The sequence below is a fragment of the Schistocerca cancellata genome, chromosome 6 (assembly GCF_023864275.1).
Source record: "Schistocerca cancellata isolate TAMUIC-IGC-003103 chromosome 6, iqSchCanc2.1, whole genome shotgun sequence".
Lineage (NCBI taxonomy): Eukaryota > Metazoa > Arthropoda > Insecta > Orthoptera > Acrididae > Schistocerca > Schistocerca cancellata.
Window position 1 is genome coordinate 384,763,182 of NC_064631.1, and position 20,178 is coordinate 384,783,359.

At 41.2% G+C, this 20,178-nt stretch overlaps 1 long non-coding RNA gene across 2 annotated transcripts in view; it reads right to left on the minus strand.

Moving 5' to 3' along the window:
- The window catches only part of LOC126190926 (uncharacterized), a 49,668-nt gene extending 32,783 nt beyond the window's left edge, over positions 1-16,885 (minus strand). For both annotated transcript variants that reach the window (XR_007538298.1, XR_007538297.1), the window contains exon 1: positions 16,792-16,885. This is a non-coding gene — a long non-coding RNA (uncharacterized LOC126190926). The remainder of the gene's footprint in view (positions 1-16,791) is intronic.
- Between the last annotated feature and the right edge of the window lie 3,293 nt (positions 16,886-20,178).

Genomic DNA, 20,178 nt, shown 5'->3' on the forward strand with positions numbered 1-20,178 from the left:
ATTTGAAGAAAATTTCTAATATTATTGTCTTCTCCATTTTTAGAGTTATTGCTATTAGGCAAAAAGAAAGCAGTACCGTAGAGAGAAATGCAGGTCAGTATGAAACGTCTGTCCTCGTCTTCGATAGTTACATCTGTATAATAGCATCTAATAGCTAACGAGTCTCACTTTCACATTTATCGCGCACTGCATTATTTTAGTTTTCTGAGGCCAAAACTGTCACTTCTTCTGGAAGGCTATTCAATTTGTGCCTTTTTGTCATACTATATGTGAACAGCTTCAACTTACAGTAGTGTTTTTTATAAGAAATTACTACACTCCGCTCATTATTGCCTAATAGAAAACATTAGGCGCAAAATGAAATTGGCATACAACTGCACAACAGATTGAGATTGAAACGTCAAGAAAAGAAAAATTGCTTCAGTAATGGAAACTCGATACCTTATTTAAATGCTGAATCATTTCTACTATAAACTGTCTTTTACAAGCAAGCAACTAAAATAAATTAAAACATTTATTGATAATAGCAGGTTGGTTAAAAATAAAAAAGGCACATTGTATTAGTTATGCATGAGTGCTAATTTTCCTTAATTTTGAGGTTTGGGCCTGCCTTATGATAAACATTGTTTGACTCAGTTTTCCATTTGGCAGATCTGTCTCCAAAATTATGTTATTAGAGATACTATAAATTCCTCTTATTCAGTTAGACCTACTCAATATTCTCATATTCGTAATTAAGTTTTAAGTGGTATCAACGGCACAGATTACACAAACATGTTCAATTATTTCAGCAGAACAACGTAACGACAGTAAAAGTAGCAGTGGTAGCAATAGAGAGTTATGAGAAATTTTAGTAATAATGAAGTAGTAAAGCAGAAATTCTAAGAGAGAAAACCGTTCACGTTTTGGCTTTCCTTTTGTAAATGTTAACGAAAATAAATTTTAGAAGACAGTACATCCACGTCATCACGCATACATATCTGTAGAGAAAATAATGCTCACAATTCGTTTCAGATTGACAACGGATTAGAGTAGGGCTGAAAAGATACATGACGTCTGAGACAAATAAATATCACAACTGTTGGTCTTCCTGGTTGTCTACTACCTACTAAGACAACGTTGTCTTTCTGGGGCTACAAAGTTAAGGAATACCCGTAGCGTCATGCTGCCGTACTGGTGCCCATGGCGTCCAATTACAGCATATAGTTCTATAAGTGAACTGAAACCAGGGCAAACTCATGTAGTGTCTGATTCTGAAACAACAGAAAATTCGTACACTGGAAATCGATAACCATGTACCATTACCATATTTTTAAGATCCAGGTTTCGATCCCGAAACAGTGCTGTAAATTTTTTCTAGTAGCTAATGCTTCCTCAAGGACCGTAAATGATGTACTGTTGTGATTAATACAAAGTCACGCTGTTTTCCAGAGCTTATGGTAAACTGCATGTCCCCCTTTTCCACGCTGGCTAAGCTAGTTCAAAAGTCGGAAGACGGCATCGGCATAGCGCCTTCATTAGGATCATGTCTAGTACAGCACTTGAGTGTTCAGACCAGTCTTCGGGTTCAGTTCATATTCCAAAATGACCTTCCCTATTTCGTCCCCATCATTCTGTTCCTTTTTGGCACTAGAGGAGTATTCAAAAGGAAAGTTTGCTCTAAAAATAAGGGTTACTTGGCTATTGCGAGATCCCCATTGTTAACAGAGCATTAAATGCGAGATAGTAAATCGAAAATTGGCGCATACCATTTGTGCAGTCTTCGCTACACCACTGAAATAAAAACGTTGTTAACAAAAAGTTGTTCTGCTTTTTTACGAGTTTGTGTTTATAGGACCTTGAGCCGTGACTGGCTCGCGTCATGCCTTGTTTGTTTATAATTGGTTGCAATCCAGTGGTGTCGTATGTCTTCATTGGTTACCGCAAAAACATTGCTATCTTCTCTCCGTGAGTGGCAGCAGTAGCGTGCATCGATATTAGTACTGCTGTACCATCTTTGGTGTGGCGGATATTTTTCTGGCTGTGGTGTGTGTGGCAGTTGTCGGTTGGGGCAGAGCAGCAAGGAAGTGTCCGTGGTGCGTGATCAGGCTGGAGCTGCTGACAGCGTGCACGCATGGTTGGAGTTGTGAGGTGCTTCTTGCGAGGGTTACGAAGTTTGTCGCCCATTGATCCTGGACACTAAGATTGAATGCTCACTTAGCCAACTATCAAGCCTCAATTGCTATCACATCTCTTCTTTTGATCTTGGTTGTCGCTTTCTGGGAGATTCCCGCGAGCAACAACGTGTGTGCATTGAAGTCGACTAGAATTGCAGCCATCTTCCTGTGTCGTGTTTAACTTAATTTAATTCATTCCTTCATTAATAAAGTGTACCAGCGGTATCTTCTGCCTTGTGGCCGTTGACGTTTGGGTGACCTGCTCTGGTCGTTGACGTAGTTTTCGGTAGTGTATTTTCTCGTTGTGTTGATGCTGTCCAGCAGGGCGTGTAGTTCGACAGGTGAGGTGTTATTGTTAGTTTTGGGTGTTTATTCTGACATGGCTGGATTGGACACCAGTATCAAGAACGTTGTGCTACTGGCATCTTGTCGTTTCGCTGGTCGGGTGGAGCAGAACTGATCTTGTTGGTTGGTTCGTTGGCTAGCTTTCGGTTGGGTTTCCTTCCGATTAAGAGGTTAGTCTGGCAGCCTGTGTCACCTAAATGTGCGTTAGTGTTACCTTCCAAGGCCGATCCTTGGAACCTTCTGAGCGCCGCTCCTTGTGTTTTACATAGTGATTTCCTTTTTAGTCTTAAATACTCTGTGTGGCCTTCAACCTAGTTTTAGCTTACTAAAATTGCAAGGCTTTTCTTCTTAGGCTTAAGTCAGAAAAAAAGTTGCTTCGTGTTTGGTATGTGGCCTTCAACCGAGTTTCAGTCTTTCAAAATCAAAATTGAAAATTCCTCATTCCGAGGCCTTAAGCCATAAATATTTTTCAAGTTGGTATATGACCTTCAGCCGAGTTTTCAGCCTTCAAGTCAAAAGTTGAAAAATTTTGTCTAGGCCTTAAGCTGTAAGAAATATTTTCTAGTTTGTATGTGGCCTTCAGTCGAATTTTCCAGCTTAAATTAAAAATTGGAAATTTCTTTGTCTGGGCCGTGAGATTGTTTGCGTTTCGTATATGGCCTTCAGCAGAGTTTTATGTGAAGCATTTTAGGATAAAGCCTTTAGCCTATTTTAGTTGAAATGTAGAAGCTCTTCTCTTTAGGCCTGAAGCTGTAAAATTCGTTTTTACACGGTGTGTGACCTTCAGCTGACTTTTTAATCTCTCTTAAATTAAAAATTCAAAATCCTTGTCTTGCCCTTAAGTCATAAGATTGTTAATCTTTAGTATGAGGCCTTCAGAAGAGTTTTACACGAATTTTTTAAGATAAGACCTTCAGCCTTTTTCAAATTGGATGCTCTTCATTCTAGGCCTTAAGCCATTAAACTGTTTTGCTGATATGCGGCCTTCAGCCAAGTTTTCAGTCTACTTAGATTAAAACTTGAAAATATTTGTCTCGGCCTTAAGCCATAAGACTGTTCTTGATTAATGTGAGGCCTTCAGCCTAGTTCTATGGGAATAATTTAAGCTAAGGCCTTCAGCCTATTTATATTGAAGATAAAAAAAAATTTCTAAAGGAGTGAAACCTCCAGAAGAATTCCTGTACCTCTATTCCTTGTTTGGGCCTTGTGCCTTGGATTTTCGATGTGGCCTTCAGACGATCTAAATTAAATCAAAGCAGGTCTTCCGTTAAAACTTTGAGAGTTTTTCATTCTTGTTTGTGTGATTGTTTTAAGAGATAAAGTTTATATGTTCAGTGCAACTGACAGTAACTTATTGTGGCCCCTTTCCACAAATATAACTCCATCCGCTCTGTCCTGCTAGCCCAGGGATTTCGGACCCAGTTGGCATTTTTATTGATTCTTGGCACATCCGTACACCCTAATGTTAAAGAAGACAACGTACGATACTAACGTTCTCATACTGTTTAAGAGCCGAAACCAGGTGTTCATTGACATCGTGACCCTATGTGTCCGTTACACTAAGCCACGTAACCTCTGTCCTCTGTTTCACACGACGCAGATGTCTACAAAAGCATATTCACGCACAAGAGCTGACTCCAACGATTCTCGAAGAGCTGTGTGTGCTTAGTGAGCGTTCGTGGGACTATGTTTTGATTGAATGTTAAGATGAGTTTCGGTAACCACCCGCTCTCAGAGTGTAACCCGTGCTTGTAATACCAGTATAAACCATTACAAATAACTGCAACAGAGAAAAACAGCTGTGGATCGTTATATTAGTATATCATTTATGTTTTGTAGAAGTGTTCAGTGTGCCCTAAGCCACAGTAGCTCAGGATGAGATGAATGACCGGTCTTAATCTACAAAGGTATGAATGGAAAATTAAATTGTCTCTATAACAATAGACCTTAGGTCTCTAGAGCATGGATTTAGATTCAGCCAGATTACACCTTGTCGACGTACAGTTCGTATGAGAGTATTCATGTCATGCAACTTTTCTACATGTATCGGCACTGAAGATGTTAAACAAAGGAACTGGTAGTCAGTTACCATGCAATTACTTAGTCTGATAATAAGGACTCATCCTATGCTGATCTGAAATAATTATTGCTAATAAAAGAAACTTAATTCCTTCAGCAAAATGAACACCACCAAGGAAGGAGCTGAAAGCCCATTTTCCGTGAAACTATAGTCGTCACCGATTCTCCAGAGTGGGCTCAGCAGTCCACAAACCGGAGGTGAAAATTCCAATTCGGAAGTAATTTCATACTATTTCGTGTCGTATACTGAAGGTCATTTATTGCCATGCAGAAAGAACGAAAAATATGCGATGTGTTTTGAAAATGGATCCAAACTGCGAGATAGGAGCTTCGTGAGGAAAAACATAATTAAAGCCTTATGGTCTTATACATAAAACGCAATGCAATGAATGAAATATTGTCATTCTTCTCAGAAGAAGGTACGGTTCCACAAAAGGGCCGCAGTTTCTCACCGTCCATGGGGTCAAAGGATTATGTGAACGCCTTATTTTAGACGTCCAGCTTATTTCCTCCACCTAGAAATGATGCATGCCTCATGTAGAAGAGTTCTAGGACGCAAATACATCATTTCTGTACGTTTACAATTTACATGTTTTTTATCTTCTCCGGTACTGTCTGACGTACTCCCTCGGACTTTGTTCCAATTCTTCGATATCCGCCAACCTACAATGATCAAAGAACATGACTTTGGGCGTCTGCAGTAATGTATTGAGCAATAAGTAAAGACTATTTATGTTACAAAATTATACCTTTGTCTATCACAAATTAGGTACACAACAAAATATCATTTCATCCTCTAAGCTTTACATAAAAACAACTGAGATGTCCGACAGGTGTCGAAAACAAAGTGGAAACAACTACTCATCCCGTCATCCTGAGTGCTTTTCATTGGACTTTGAGAACTTCAATAACGTTTATGCTCTCCGTGAGTGTTTGCCGTTCCCTGATACGTACGTGGAGTACTCCGCGTGAGGTTTTATTGTCTCTGGGACCAACGAAACCTCTCAGACGCCTTCGCCAGAGGTCGCGGATAACATCGGTCGTCAGATTGGTCACAGAGTGCCCGAACCCCTTCGACAGTTTTTGGCCCGGTGAAGGAGATTGGGTTACGTTCTATTAAGTTAGAATCCATTCTGTGTATCAAGTGCGTTAGATTTTAACCTCCTAAGGTTGGCTGTATACTATGGTGCCTGTGTTTGGAGACGAGTGTTACATTGTAGCTTTTGCTACTAAAAAAGCGCCTAATGTATGTGAATGAGCTATATCTGCCTCTAAAGGAAAGTGGCAAGCACTGTGAACTCTGTTTCAGTTATCGGAATAACCACACACGTTTTACGAATGTGTGAGATGAAGGGAGAAACGTTGTTTTACCTACTCGAGATCGATCGTGGTGACCTTGATGAGCCGTGGTAAAAATTGCTGTTTTGAAGAGCGCGCAGCGTAGTGTGAAGCAGTCGCCCTCCGTTTCTGACGGGGGCGCCGCTGTGGCAATCGCAGCTTTGGTGTCTCCCTCTAGTGGGAAAGGGGAAAGGTTGCCTGTTCACGTGCATTTAAGGGGCGCTATGAGCTCGCCAGTCGGTCAGTATGGGTCAGTCTGTCGTCCCCAGCTTGCTAGTTTATCTCACGTCCGCGTTTGTTAGGCAGTTAGTGTCTGTCTGTCTTTCGGATCAATCTTTAAAGCCGGCAAAATGAGGATCTTCCCACTCCGCCAGTAAGAGAACTCAGCGAGTGGTCTCCCGGTCGGGGCTTACTTCCTGCATCTGAGTCTGCGCGTTAGGCCGCCAGTCTGCTCGAGTTTGCTCATGCAATAGTCATTGGTGGTTGGATCGATCGGTTGGTCGGTCGCGCACTGGGACACAAGATGACTTGTCCGTCTTGACCGTCGGCGTATGTGAGGTCGCCACGTGAGACCAGTGGGCCGCGGCGTATAGCGAGGGGTAGTGACTTCGTGGTCGGCACAAGAACAACAGGATTCAACCCACGACATCAGTCTGGTCGGTGCGAGCTGCGACGCCGTGAGGCGGGAGATTGGCGCGCCTTCCTGCGTCCGTTGAAGCGGCTGGCAGCGGACGGTTCGGGAGAGGATTTGGGAGCGCTGCCCCAGGTCTTCTCGAGAAATAGCAGTTTATTAGAAGATAAGTGATTAGCGATATGTTGTTTGATTTACTCTTGTTAAATTCTACTTGTTTTCTTGGTGAGGTCACCTGCCATTATGCTTTGGGATCGTCCCACCATTATTCTCCGTTTGCCCACCTGCGGGAAGGTGGTTGTTTATAAATTGGGTGGTCCGTTTTTCCCTTGTGGAGTAGGGGCGGGTTAGAGCAACCTGCAGTCCTGGTTGTTCGATAATCTCCCTATCAATCTACCGTACGTTAGTAGCTGCCTATGTCATGTTCGTCGGATTTGGTGTGTTAACGAATTTATTGCCTGGAGTGTGCGGCCTAATACCTGAAATATGTTGTGATCTTTGGAAACTTTGATATTATTGCCTATGATCTTGACAGGCGGTATCTGTGTATTGCAGAGCATCTTAACTATTGTTTGGCCAACCTTGTAGAACTTTATATAAGATTGCATTTCATGGGCTTCTATTTAAATGATCATTTTAGTATATAAAGTTGCCACCCTTTCACCGTAAGACTTTTCTTAGAAGTTAAAATCAAGTTGCACCTTCGGTGGCAAGGTTAATATTTTAATTGTTAGTGTTTGGTACCATTTCCATCCCTCCTACGGGGGTGCATAACTTGTGTGCTTGTGTAAATTATTAAAACTCTTTAGTTTAAAGTATCTGGTGTGTTGCAGATTTGCACTAGCGTAGTCTTTCGGAGGCTGTTGTGAGCAGTCGTAACTACGGCCGTGTCAAAAGGGAGCGGCAAGGTTTTCTGCCCGAAAGGTCATACAGTCAAAACTTGTTTCTTTCTGCCTCTGAATAAATTATAGCTTCGATATGTAGAGGGCGCTTTCTGATTATAATTTTAGATCTGTTTCTTTTAAAAAATGCTTTTAGGAACTATTAAAGTGAATAAAATTCCCATTTGTTAAAAAGAATTGGGTTATGATTTCATCAGTCACTCCCTGGCAACCACTTCCCTGCTTACATAATGTGATGATATGTGTTAATGTTCTTAATGAATCGCTAGTAAATAAAATAAATTCTTAAGAATTTTCTTTGAAAATCAATCACGGTTCACTTGAAATGCAAGATACTCTGTTTTGCTGTTTTTAACTTTTTTTTACTTTCTGCTAGCATACGTCAGTTAACCTTCAACGACCGTCGTTCAGTATCTGTGTGAAAGACAAGCGTGAAGTTTAGGGCAACCAAAGCACAAAGCACTGAAAAGTGGAAACACATAGTAGCCTACACTACATTTGTAAATTAGTTCGTATAATAGAAACATCACCCTACTGGCATAAAAACGCCAGGAGGCTTCAGTAGTAATAATCATTTGTAGACATCCAATACCCATATACCACAAACAAAAAGAAACACTACAGTAACTGTAAGCATAAGACATGACATCCTTCTCTATTGAACATTTCGAGGTTGTAATTTGCGCCTATTACCGATAGAGATATTACGGACATGCCGTTCCAGTAAACATGCTATTTCAATCCACATATTCCGAACTATATCCCGATTGATATACTTCTCATCCTCAGTATGACACTATTTCACCCTTCATTGTACTAAACTTATCCGTTTCTCGCACTCAATATTTTTTGAGTCGGGACGTCGGTCGACTGTACCGCAGAAAACAAACTAATTAGAATTTCACCAACTGTCGTCGAAATCCGCACTTTTGGCTACAGTGTGTCCGCTCACGTAGTCGCTTACTGATTTGAAAAGATCGGCCGTCTTCGGCAGATACCGGCAGGCGGCGGAATCCACCCGTATCGGTGCCGCTGTGACTCCAGCTAAGTCTACGGAAGTCACTCTGTGGCATCCGTTTCCATTCTGCAATGAAATCTCATGAGAGTTCTTGGCGAATCTGTGGTGGAACAGGATTACCACCGTGTGTAAAGCATGTTCCACATTTGCACGATGGGATTTAGGTTTGGGCTCATCGCCGGCCTTTCCATTGCTTTAATGTCCATACTTCGCAAGACATCCCTGCTGACACCCTCCAGGTGGTCCCCTGCATAAGAAGGCGTTTGGAGCCTCTATCGAATGCAGAACCCACCACATGGCCCAACAGGATCTCTTCGATAAACTGCCTAGCGGTAAGCTTACCATGGAGAACGACAAGATCTGTATGGCTGTCAACACTGAAGCCTCTCCACATCATCACAGAACCTGGGAGATCTGTCGATTTCTGGACAACATTTCGGATGTCGGAGGTACCGGTCACAGGGTCGCCACACACGAACACAACCATTATCTTGCCCAGAGGGTATGTGGACTCGTCTGTGAATAATACGTTTCTCCAGTGAAGAATTTGCCAGTGGACACAGCAGAGCTGACTGCGAGCTGCAAGATGTTGTCGTGGCAAGCGAGGTACTCGAACAGGACGTCTGGGTCATACTTTCCTTTCTCGGAAGCTGTCCATGACAGTCTGATCGTACACAGCGGTTCCAGTGGCCATTATGAGATCGTCTAGCACTGCTCTGGCGGTATCCATGAAACCCCCCCAGCGCAGAGAGGGGTTCTATTTGTCGCCGACCTTGTCCTTGTCCAACTCGCCTTGTGTACTGACCTGTGTTCCTGTAGCACGTAAACGACCGATGGATGACAGATGGAGGGACATTGGCATCTGCAGCAACACAAGGAAAGGCCATCCTTTGATCAAATGAGAACGACCCTTGCAATTTGCATTGCGTTAATATGTCGCATTGCATGTACTTGGTTGAATACAACGACTACAAATTGCAACCACCAACTTTGTGCCTCACTAGAAAATTCTGGGACATCTGTACTCACTTCCTTCTCAAGGGTCACCTTACACCGTAATGCATGACACGGCAAATAGATGATTTTACTTGTTGTATACAATGCAAGCAAACATCTCAAGTCATGCAATAAGATCAGTACCACGTGTACCAAAACAGATTCTTGATACCGGACGTTGATTCGTATGTTCCCCTGCTTCTTCTGAGCAGTGTTTTCTTTTGACAAATTACAAAATTCGATTATGTTTTCTTTCTTCGAATTGTTTTCGAAGGAAAACAGCGAAATTCACTTACCTTATTTCGCTGGTGTCAAAATAGCTTCGTACCACAGTACAATAATCGTTGATGAACATCGTCGTTACTTGCCACACTTTGGAGGGGTACTCCTACTGTTGAAAATAAAGTGTGAGACTGGAGAGGTGCAACACTTGTTTTCATTATTATAAGTTAAAAACGTATTAACTAAAATTTAGAAAGTTGCAACTAAAATGTGCACGAATGCCAAGGAGCGAATTTTTGAAGTAGAGTAGTTCATTTTTTTCTTGCATTTAATCGTTAGACTTTTGACAGAGTAGATGATGTCTTCCAGTTATTTCCGTTCTTTCGTTGCCTAATATCGAAATTCTTGCCGGGGTACCTGTGCTACATACTCTTGACGTTGCTCGTTCTACTTTACTATCCATTTGATATAGAACTACCAATGCTAGTTCTGTCACATTCACCAATAACATGTTGCAACTTTTGGCACTGACATTGAAATTGTATTTTCGACGTTTCTTTTAATATTTCTTCATTTTCTACCCTGTAAATTTAATTCCGTGTCCTCGTTAATACCTCAGCATGTAACACTAATAGTATTACTTTTACAGTCTTACAGGTATCCACTTCCCACGTACATAAATATCTGATGCGACTGAAACGTGCAGTTACGAAGTCGACATTTCATACTAGCAGAATTCTTTTGCTGATGAAGTCTTTCAGGTATTATGACGACTGTACGAAATATGACTAACCAAATGATAGGCATACTTTTCTTGGTCGATACAGTATGCCAATGACAATTTTACCACAATCGTTCCCGAAGTTCTACGAACGATTATCATAAAGTTTGAGGAGTGATGTTACAAATTCAGTCGAATATTGGCATCTCATTTGGTAAAACACATTTAGAAAATAGATCCGTTATCTGGCACAAAGTACACTATTTATCTATAGAACTATCTTATCAAATGGTCAGCATTTCATCGTGAAACATTAATTAATTCCCAATCCGTTAATCATTCACGTCTGCGGCACTTCTGCAGTTACGACGCAGCGAGGTTTCCCAGTGGTCAGCACAAGATGTCATCTGTTTAAATGGCCTTTTGTCCAACCAGATTTCATATTTTGTGCTTTCCCGAAATTGCTGAAGGTAAAATGTCAGGTTGGCTTCATTGAAAAGGATAATGTCCATCATTTCCTTCCCTCCCCCCCCCCCCCCTCCACAAGTCACATGTTCTCCTACTCTATGGAGTCGCAGTCGTCCGTTCTATTTGTATCCTTCCCTTTATCGACTCGTGTAGCTGTAGTAGGATGTTAATCACTGAAACGATATTTACTGCACTGAACTGAGTTTCATGCTGTTCTAGTTGTAGCATAATCAAAGAGCCACCGAGTAGACAGTTTTAATGCATTTAAATCGTCTATTAGACTGCGGATTTTAATAAAAGGTTCCGTAATTTTTGGTATCGGTACATAATAAATTATTGTTGTGTCTATGAAACAGTGACTGCATACTTATTTTCACATTTCCTTAAATTTTTCTTCAAGTAACTCCTCAGCCACTCTTATTTTCAGTTTGAAGCATGCCATACCCTTGTCTGTGTGACACTCTGCAAACTCTATTGCGATTACAACGTAAATGCTCAGAAGTTTTCTCACCAGAGAGAAATGTTTGTTAATGATCATCAAGGTAACTAGCAGTTTCGGGGGTTACTAGAGAATTATAAACATTTCCCTTCCAATAGTACCATTATGAAGAAATTTCCTTTAATTACTTATAGCTTTTGTTCTAGTTCATTTTTGCCATCTATATAATACATTCTAAGGGAAAAAAAGACGCAGGAACGGGACAGTAATCGTTAGATGTCATTTAGATGTCCGGGCAAACAAATGACCATAATTTCATAAAAATCGGATGATTTACTCAAGAGAAGGAGCTTCACAAAATGAACAAATCAGTAACGCGTCGGCCCACCTCGTGCCCCCATGGGAGCAGTAATGTGGAACGACACTGACTGGTAGAGGTGTTGGGTGCCCTCCTGAGGGATATCGTGCCACATAATGTCCAAATGACACGTTAGGTTTCAAAATCCCGAGCTTGTTGCGGGCCCTGCCTATTATCCTTGAAACGTTCCGAATGGGGGAGAAACTTAGCGACATTGCTGGCCAAGGCAGGGTTTGACAAACACTAAGAAAAGCAATAGAAACTCAGACACCGTGTGTGGGTGGGCAATACCTTGCTGAAGTGTAAGTCCAGAATGGCTTACCATGAAGGGCAACAGAACGACGCGTAGAATATCGTCGTCGTACCGTCGTGCTGGTAGGCGCCGCCGATAAAAACCCAAGGGGTCCTTGTATGAGAGCAAATGTCACCTCAGACCGTCACTCGAGGTTGTCGGGCCCTATGGTGGCGACGGTCAAGTTGGTACCCTACTGCTGTTCGGGCCATCTCCAGACACGTCTTTGCCCTGTAACCTCATTGACTGCAGTAAAGTTGTCTTCAGTGGTGTGCCCCACCACCCTTTCGAAATGAACCCTGATGACCATCAAAGACGCCCCGAGCAGCGGCGTCATACCATCCCGACGTGTTGCGTTCCGTACAACACCAAGCAGTCCGGAGTGATGGTCTGGAGTATAATTTTTTTCATAGCAGGACCCCTTTGGTTGTCTCTCCGATCCCCTTACAACACAGCGGTACGTCGACGATATTCTGCGTCCCGTTTTGTTATCTTCTTGGCAAGCCATACTGGGCTTCCATTTCAGCAAGATAATGCCCAGCTGCACGTAGCGAGAGATTCTTTTTTCTTTGTGCTTGCCAAACCTTACCTTGGCCAGGAAGATGGCCGGATCTCTCCCCAAATGAGAACATTTGGAGAATTGTGGGTAAGGATCCCCCACCTGCTCGGGATTTCGACGGGCTAAAGCAACAGTTCGACAGGATTTGGCACGATATCCCTAACAATCTATCAATCTATCAATCAATGTCAGTTCGAATAACTGCTTGCATAAGCGCCAGGAGTTGACCAAACCGCACTGAATTGTTAAATTTGTGAAGCTCTTCTCTTGAACAAATCATACAATTTTTCTGAAATTGTAATCATTTGTTTGTCTACACATGTAACATGTACATCACATCTACCGATTTCTGCCCCATTCGGACAATTCCTTCGTGATGCATTATTGTTTCCTGTAAATTTTTATATTTTAATTTTTAAAATTTTTTTATTCCTAGAATGTGTATATGTATGTATTATGCAAACTAATACGTAAAATACTGTACGTGTACATTTCCTATTGTGTGTATGTTATGCTCAGATACATTTATACCTACGAAAAATCGGAGGAACAGACAACTGAATGAAATGTAGAGGGGCGGTATGAAAAACAGGGATGCCGAAAGAGTTTCTGGACTTCGAATATATGAAAACGAAGGTTAGAACGACTGAAGGACTAGATGTACAGAGGTGAAGTAAAGAAGGTGTGATTGTAACTGACGAAAATTGATGGGGTCGTGCAAGAGATGTATGAGCATCGAAGAGCTAATGTGTGTGTTACAAAAGCTAGAAAAAGTAAGAAGTGAGACGTGAGAGTACAGTTCATTAGAATTAGTATGCAAACGATTTGTATTTACCAATATCTTCATTAATTTCCCCGATACATAGCAAGACGCAGAAAAAATAACACCAAAGGCCGTTTGAGAGATGAGTCTTGCAGATACCGAAGGGATGACTTTTTCATAGAACTGAAGAGTAATCTCACTGTCTCCTAATTCTCTGGCTGGTTAGAAAGCATCTAAGTTAGCTGACATTGAGAGGTCTAAAAGGCCTCTTCATATGATTGACACTGCAGCCCTTGGGGCTTAAATACATTTTCTTGAAACTTCAGGAGGCAAAGTTAAAACATTCTGACGACTGTGTGCTGCCAGAGCATACCATTCAATAACGATGACCTGTCTTTGAAGCTTTTAGGTGTAATAATACCAATAAAATGTTTTCCGAACAGCATTTTGGAGAACTTTTCACTCACGTTCCTATTTTACAGTCGAAAGTGTACGTTATATTAAACCAGAGAGTTATTTATCCTAATAGAGTGAAAAAAAGTTTGTCTTACATTTCTAACAGAATTTAGACGAAGATTCACACAAGACAATAAATTGTTTTATTTAATTTTCTCAACAGACATCTTCTACCACTATTAACATGAACAGAAGGCACTTTTTGCTCTGACTTGTAGTCATTAACTATATTTAATTTAAATCCAGCTTGAAAAACGAAGAAATAAGACAAGAATGCAGCTTTATGAATTTTCGAGTTGATAATAAGGCGTAACCAGGAGAAGATACAGACTCAGACCACACTATAGTAGTGATGAAGTGTGGGCTGAAATTTAAGATATTAGTCCTGACGAATCAATACGTGACACGGAAGTACTAAGGAATGACGAGATACGCTTGAAGTTCTTTAAGGCTATAGATACAGCAATAAGCAATAGGCTAGTAGGCAGTACACTTGCGAAGAAACCTTCGGTAACTGAAGAAATGCTTCTGTTGATTGATGAAAGGAGGAAGTACAAAAAGTTTCTGGGAAACTCAGGAATCCAGATATACAAGTCGCTGAGGAATGAAATAAATAGGAAGTGTAGGGAAGCTAAGACGAAATGGCTGCAGGAAAAAATGTGAAGACATCGAAAAAGATATGATTGTTGGAAGGACAGACTCAGCATACAGGAAAGTCGAAACAACCTTCGGTGACATTGAAAGCAAGGGTGGTAACATAAGAGTGCAACGGAAATACCCCTGTTAAATGCAGAGGAGAGAGCGGATAGGTGGAAAGCGTACGTTGAAAGCCTCTATGTGGTGGAAGATTTGTCTGATGTGATAGAAGAAGAAACAGGAGTCGATTTAGAAGAGATAGGGGATCCAGTATTAGAATCACAATTTAAAAGATCTTTGGAGAATTTAAGGTCAAATAAGGCAGAAGGAGTGGATAACATTCCATCAAAATTTCTGAAATCATTGGGGGAAGTGGCAACAAAACGACTATTCACGTTGGCGTGTAGAGTGTATGAGTCTGGCGACATACCATCTGACTTCCGGGAGAGCATCATCCACACAATTCCGAAGACGGCAAGAGCTGACAAGTGCGAGAATCATAGCACAATCAACAAATTAGCTCATCCATCCAAGTTGCTTACAAGAATAGTATACAGAAGAATGGAAAAGAAAATTGAGGATGCGCTAGATGATGATCAGTTTGGCTGTAGGAAAAGTAAAGGTACGAGAGAGGCAATTCTGACGTTGTGGTTAATAATGGAAGAAAGACTAAAGAAAAATCAAAAACTTTCATAAGATTTGTCGACCTGGAAGAAGCGTTCGACCATGTAAAATGGTGCAAGATGTTCGGAATTCTGAAAAAAGTATGGGGAGAGACGGGCCAAATACAATATGTACAACATCCAAGAGGGAGTAATAAGAGTGGACGACCAAGAGCGAAGTGCTCGTATTAAAAAGGGTGTAAGACAAGGATGTAGCCTTTCGCCTTTACTGTTCAATCTGTACATCGAGGAAGCAATGATGGAAATAAAAGAAAAGTTCAGGAATGGAATTAAAATTCAAGGTTAAAGGATATCCATGATACGATTCGCTGATGACATTGCTACTCGGAGTGAAAGTGAAGACTGGAATGACTGGAATGAACAGTATACTGAGTACAGTGTATGGACTGAGTGTAAATCGAAGAAATACGAAGGTAATGAGAAGTAGTAGAAATGGAAATAGCGAGAAACTTAACATCAAGATTGATGGTTACGAAGTAGATGAGGTTAAGGAATCCACTGCCAAGGCAGTAAAATAACCAATGATGGACGGAGCAAGAAGGACATCGAAAGCAGACTAGCTATGGGAAAAAATGCATTCGTGGCCAAGGGAAGTCTACTAATATCAAATATCGGCCTTAATTTGAGGAAGATATTTCTGAGAGTGTACGCCTGGAGTACAGCAGCGTATGGTAGTGAAACGTGGACTTTGGGAAACCTGTAACAGCAGAGAATCGACGCATTTGGGATGTGGTCCTACAGACGAATGTTGCAAATTAGGTGGAATAATACCTTAAGAAATGAGTTTCTGCCCAGAATCGGAGAGGAAAGGAATATGAGGAAAACACTGATAAGGAGAAGGGACAGGATGATACAAGATGTGTTACGATATAGGTTGCAAGTGCTACTCTGAGATGAAGAGGTTAGCACCGGCGAGAGGTTTGTGGCGGGCCGCATCAAACCAGACTGATGACCAGAAAAGAAAGGAAGACTACAGTTAAGAGACCGATTTACATTGAAATTCTTATAAAGGTAGAACCAGAATAACACTGACAAACCTTTTTACGTAGTAGTGCGAAACAAACCAAGAAAACATGTCTAGTAAACATGTGCTCCAAATGCGTATCTACGCAAGAGCTTTTCTTCATTTTGGGAGGGGGCGGTAGGAAGCAACAAAAGAAAAAAATATCCAGTAAACATTCTCTAAAATGCAGACCTCAATAGCCAAGAGCACTCGTTCAGCAGATGTGCTTCACAGCAGCGAAGATGAACGAACGCTCATAGCTCTTAAGGTATGCACTTTAGAGCCCACATTTACTAGTTTTTTTTCTTGTTTTGGTCCATACAACTACGTCTGAAGGTGTGTGTGTGGTGTTCTGGTACACTCCGTCTATGGACTCCCTGCATGCGGAGACAGTGGCTGACAGAATAAGACGCAGTCTCTTTGAAAGAAACAGCGTGGACTTCGAGAGAACATCAAACCGACTTGAAGCCAAAATCAAAATTTCGAAAATTCTGATATCGACCTTTTATTCGACGCTGTATCATCAGTTTCCTCCGTCTTCCGAATTACTACTCCGTTTTCACCCTAATTGAGCATAACCGTAAACCATATTCCCTAGTATGTCATCTGAAGAAGCAACATGATATAAACGGCCTTAGCGTTACAACTGGGGAATTTTGAGTTAGTGAGCACCTCAAATGCGAATGCAGAGCCGTGCCTGAAATGCAGCAGTCGCTAATTACTCACTCGTTGCGCACTGTCCTCTCCGGCGCCGCAGAGGCAGCCAAGCCGGTAGCCGCCAGCCCGTTATCCACATGCTCACCGTCTGAAAGCACGCGTTTCCCTGCTGGTTACGTAAGAAAGTCACGCCCGTCCGTACGCGTGGCGACATCAGGCGGACGATGGTGGACCTAACTCCGGGGCAAAAGGTTCACTTCGTTTCAGCACCTACCGACAGGTGACTCCGTGGTCAACGCAGTGGGTACACCAATACTTACTTTGGTTCTCATGCTGTAACATAGAAATTAACTATAGAACAACAAGAATAATATATAAAGATGAGGAACATACAATTAATGTTCTACGCATTAGCTGTTTTTGATACACTTTTACATTATAATTATTTGTAATAAATATCTACAGAACGTAACAACAACGCATTCAATCCAATACGAGGCTATTTAAAAAGATTTAATAGCGAAAAGTTACCATAACCGGCCCACATTATGTTTTAATTAAAAAATAGGAAATAGCAAAAAATTAAGATTTTAATATGCATGGAATATTTATTTTGTAATGTTTGCGCCATTTGCATTTTACTGTTAAAAAAGTTATTATGATTTTTTTTTCAAAATCGTTGCAAATTACCAAAATGAAAGAGTTGCAACAATCGGACCTCCTGAAAAAAAATAGTGGAAGTATCACTTAACAAAATTAGAAGAAGGCATTAAACCCGAGAAAACGTATTCTACATTTAAACTACAAGTGTAATAAATCTTCCAGAAGGTCAGGAGATTTTTCCATGTTTTCGCCACTGGAACCAAGAGCCTTGGTATTGCACGTTATTGTCGGCTTTCTTTCTGATACCGAAGTTCTGTGCCTTATAAGAAAAAATCTAACCCAATTTTTCCCATTTGCTTGATATCACCTCCCCCCCCCCCAGTTCACACCACACCCCCCCTCCCCAACTTGTATGACCAGTGTAAAAATCTTTACGATTAAACGATTAAGTGCAAAGAAAGAAGCTTCCATAGCAAGACAACAGTAAATCAGCACTTCTTCACGATCTAATTCAAACTGTCTCAAAATTGTACCATATTTAGCAACTTCGTGTACTTTACTACACATTAGACCAAATGCAGTACCTACGCACAGTGTGTACCTACACGCACTGTGCATCTGAAAAGCTTCACAAAATTACTAGAGTGCATAACGGACGGTAATATGCGGATTAAGCTAGCAATTAGCTATTTTACCCATACTATATCAATACAAAATCAGCAATTCCTTACGATCATGAAACAGCTATTTGAAACCATTATAGATATGATTTTGTAGCATTTAGATCCGGAGTGTAGACAGAACTATTAGGCAGATTGGGTTTGAGGCGGTTGATTTACTTCTTCTCTACTAAAGTGAAACACATCAACATTCCTTCCAAGAGATCCCATATGATAATTTGTAGGAGGGGAGGGGAGATGGGAACTATGGGGGATAAGAAATAATTTTAATGTTTTGGAAGACGGTTGGCGACTAGGACTTGTAAGTAGCAACAAAAATGTTCCAGTTACAACCCTCTTAGAAACCTGTGTAATACAGAATTTTGAGTCATCTGGTTGCGCTATAATTTTTCTTTCCATGAGAGGCAGAGAGGGGGATGGAGCGCGGCCCCCGATTGCCCCGGTATGGGCTCTCATGACTTTTTCCAATATTACCTTTTCCTGCATCTATATTTACACTTCACAAACCACTGTGAAGTGCACGGCAGAGGTTATGTCAAATTGTACAGGTTACTTGGGCTTTATCCCGTTGCATTCACGCAAGGATCGCGCGAAGAATGACTTCATAGATGCCTTTTTTCTCGCTTGCAATTTATCTAATCTTGTCCTCACAGTTCCTGCGGGAGCAATCGGTATTGGGCAGTAGCATAACCTAGAGTCATTGCTTAAAGGCGGTTCTTGAAACTTTGCTTCAAACTTTGTAAGTCGACTTTCTCGGGATAGTTTACGTCCATCTTCCAGTGCGCCCAGTTTGTTTCTCATCTCTGCTCACTCACCCGCGGGTCAAACAAAACTGTGTCCATTTGTGCTGCCCTTCTCTGTACATGTTCAATATCCCCTATTAGATTTTAACTAGGGTCTCACACACTTGAACAACAGTCTAGGGTGGATGGCACGAGTGATATGTAAGCAATATCTTTTGCAGACTGATTTCGTTTCCCTAGTATTCTACCAATAAATCGATGTCTGCCACCTGCTTTACCTACTATTCAGCCCATGTCATCGTTCAGTTTCAGTCCCTAGAAAGCGTTAAACCTAGGTATTTGTATGAGTTAGCCGATTCTAACTGTGACCCATTGCTATTGTGGTCAAGAGATACTACGTTTCTACGTTTTGTGAGCAGCGTACTTATTTCTTAACATTTAAAGCAAACTGAAAATCTTTGCACCATTTTGATATGGTATCAAGAACTGATTGAATATTTGTGGTGTATTTTTCCTTAGATTAATTTATTACAAAGAACTACATTATCTGCGAAAATCATGAGGTTACTATTAATATGATCCGTTTAATATCAGTTAATATGATCCGCAATGTCATTAATATACGAGGAGCGTTTGAAAATTACTTACGTGTTTGGGGTAAACCTTTTTTTTATTTTTCGACGTCTCCTTTTAGACTTATACCTTCCAACGCTGTTCTAATTTGTTGATCCCTTCCGGATAATAGGAATTGTCCAAGTCTGCAAAATAGCTATTAGTTGCTGCAATCACCTCTTCGTGTGAATAAAATCTTTGTCCTGCCAGCCATTTCTTCAAGTTGGGGAACAAATAGTAGTCCGAGGGAGACAAGTCTGGACAATATGGGGAATGTGAAACGAGTTGGAATCCTGTTTCCATTCATTTTGCGACCACAACTGCTGAGATGTGTGCTGGTGAATTGTCGTGACGGAAAAGGACTTTTGTGCGGTCCAATGGCATGCGTTTTTCTTTCAGCTCGGTTTTCAAACGGTCCAATAATGATGAATAATATGTACCTGTAATAGTTTTACCCTTTTCCAGATAGTCGATGAGGATTATACTTTACGAATTCCAAAAGACAGTCGCCTTAACCTTTCCGGCCGAAGGAATGGCCTTCGCCTTTTTTGGTGCAGATTCTCCCTTGGTAACCCATTGTTTAGATTGTTGTTTGGCCTCAGGAGTATAGTAATGTATCTATGTTTCATCCAAAGTGACGAAACGAGCTTAAAGTCCTGCGAATTCTTCCTGAACAGCTGCAAACAATCCTTGCAACATTTCATACGATTCCGTTTTTGGGCAAGTGTGAGCAATCGCGGAACCCATTATGCGGATAGCTTTCTCATGTCCAAATGTTTATGCAAAATATTATTTACCCGTTCATCCGAGATGCCCAC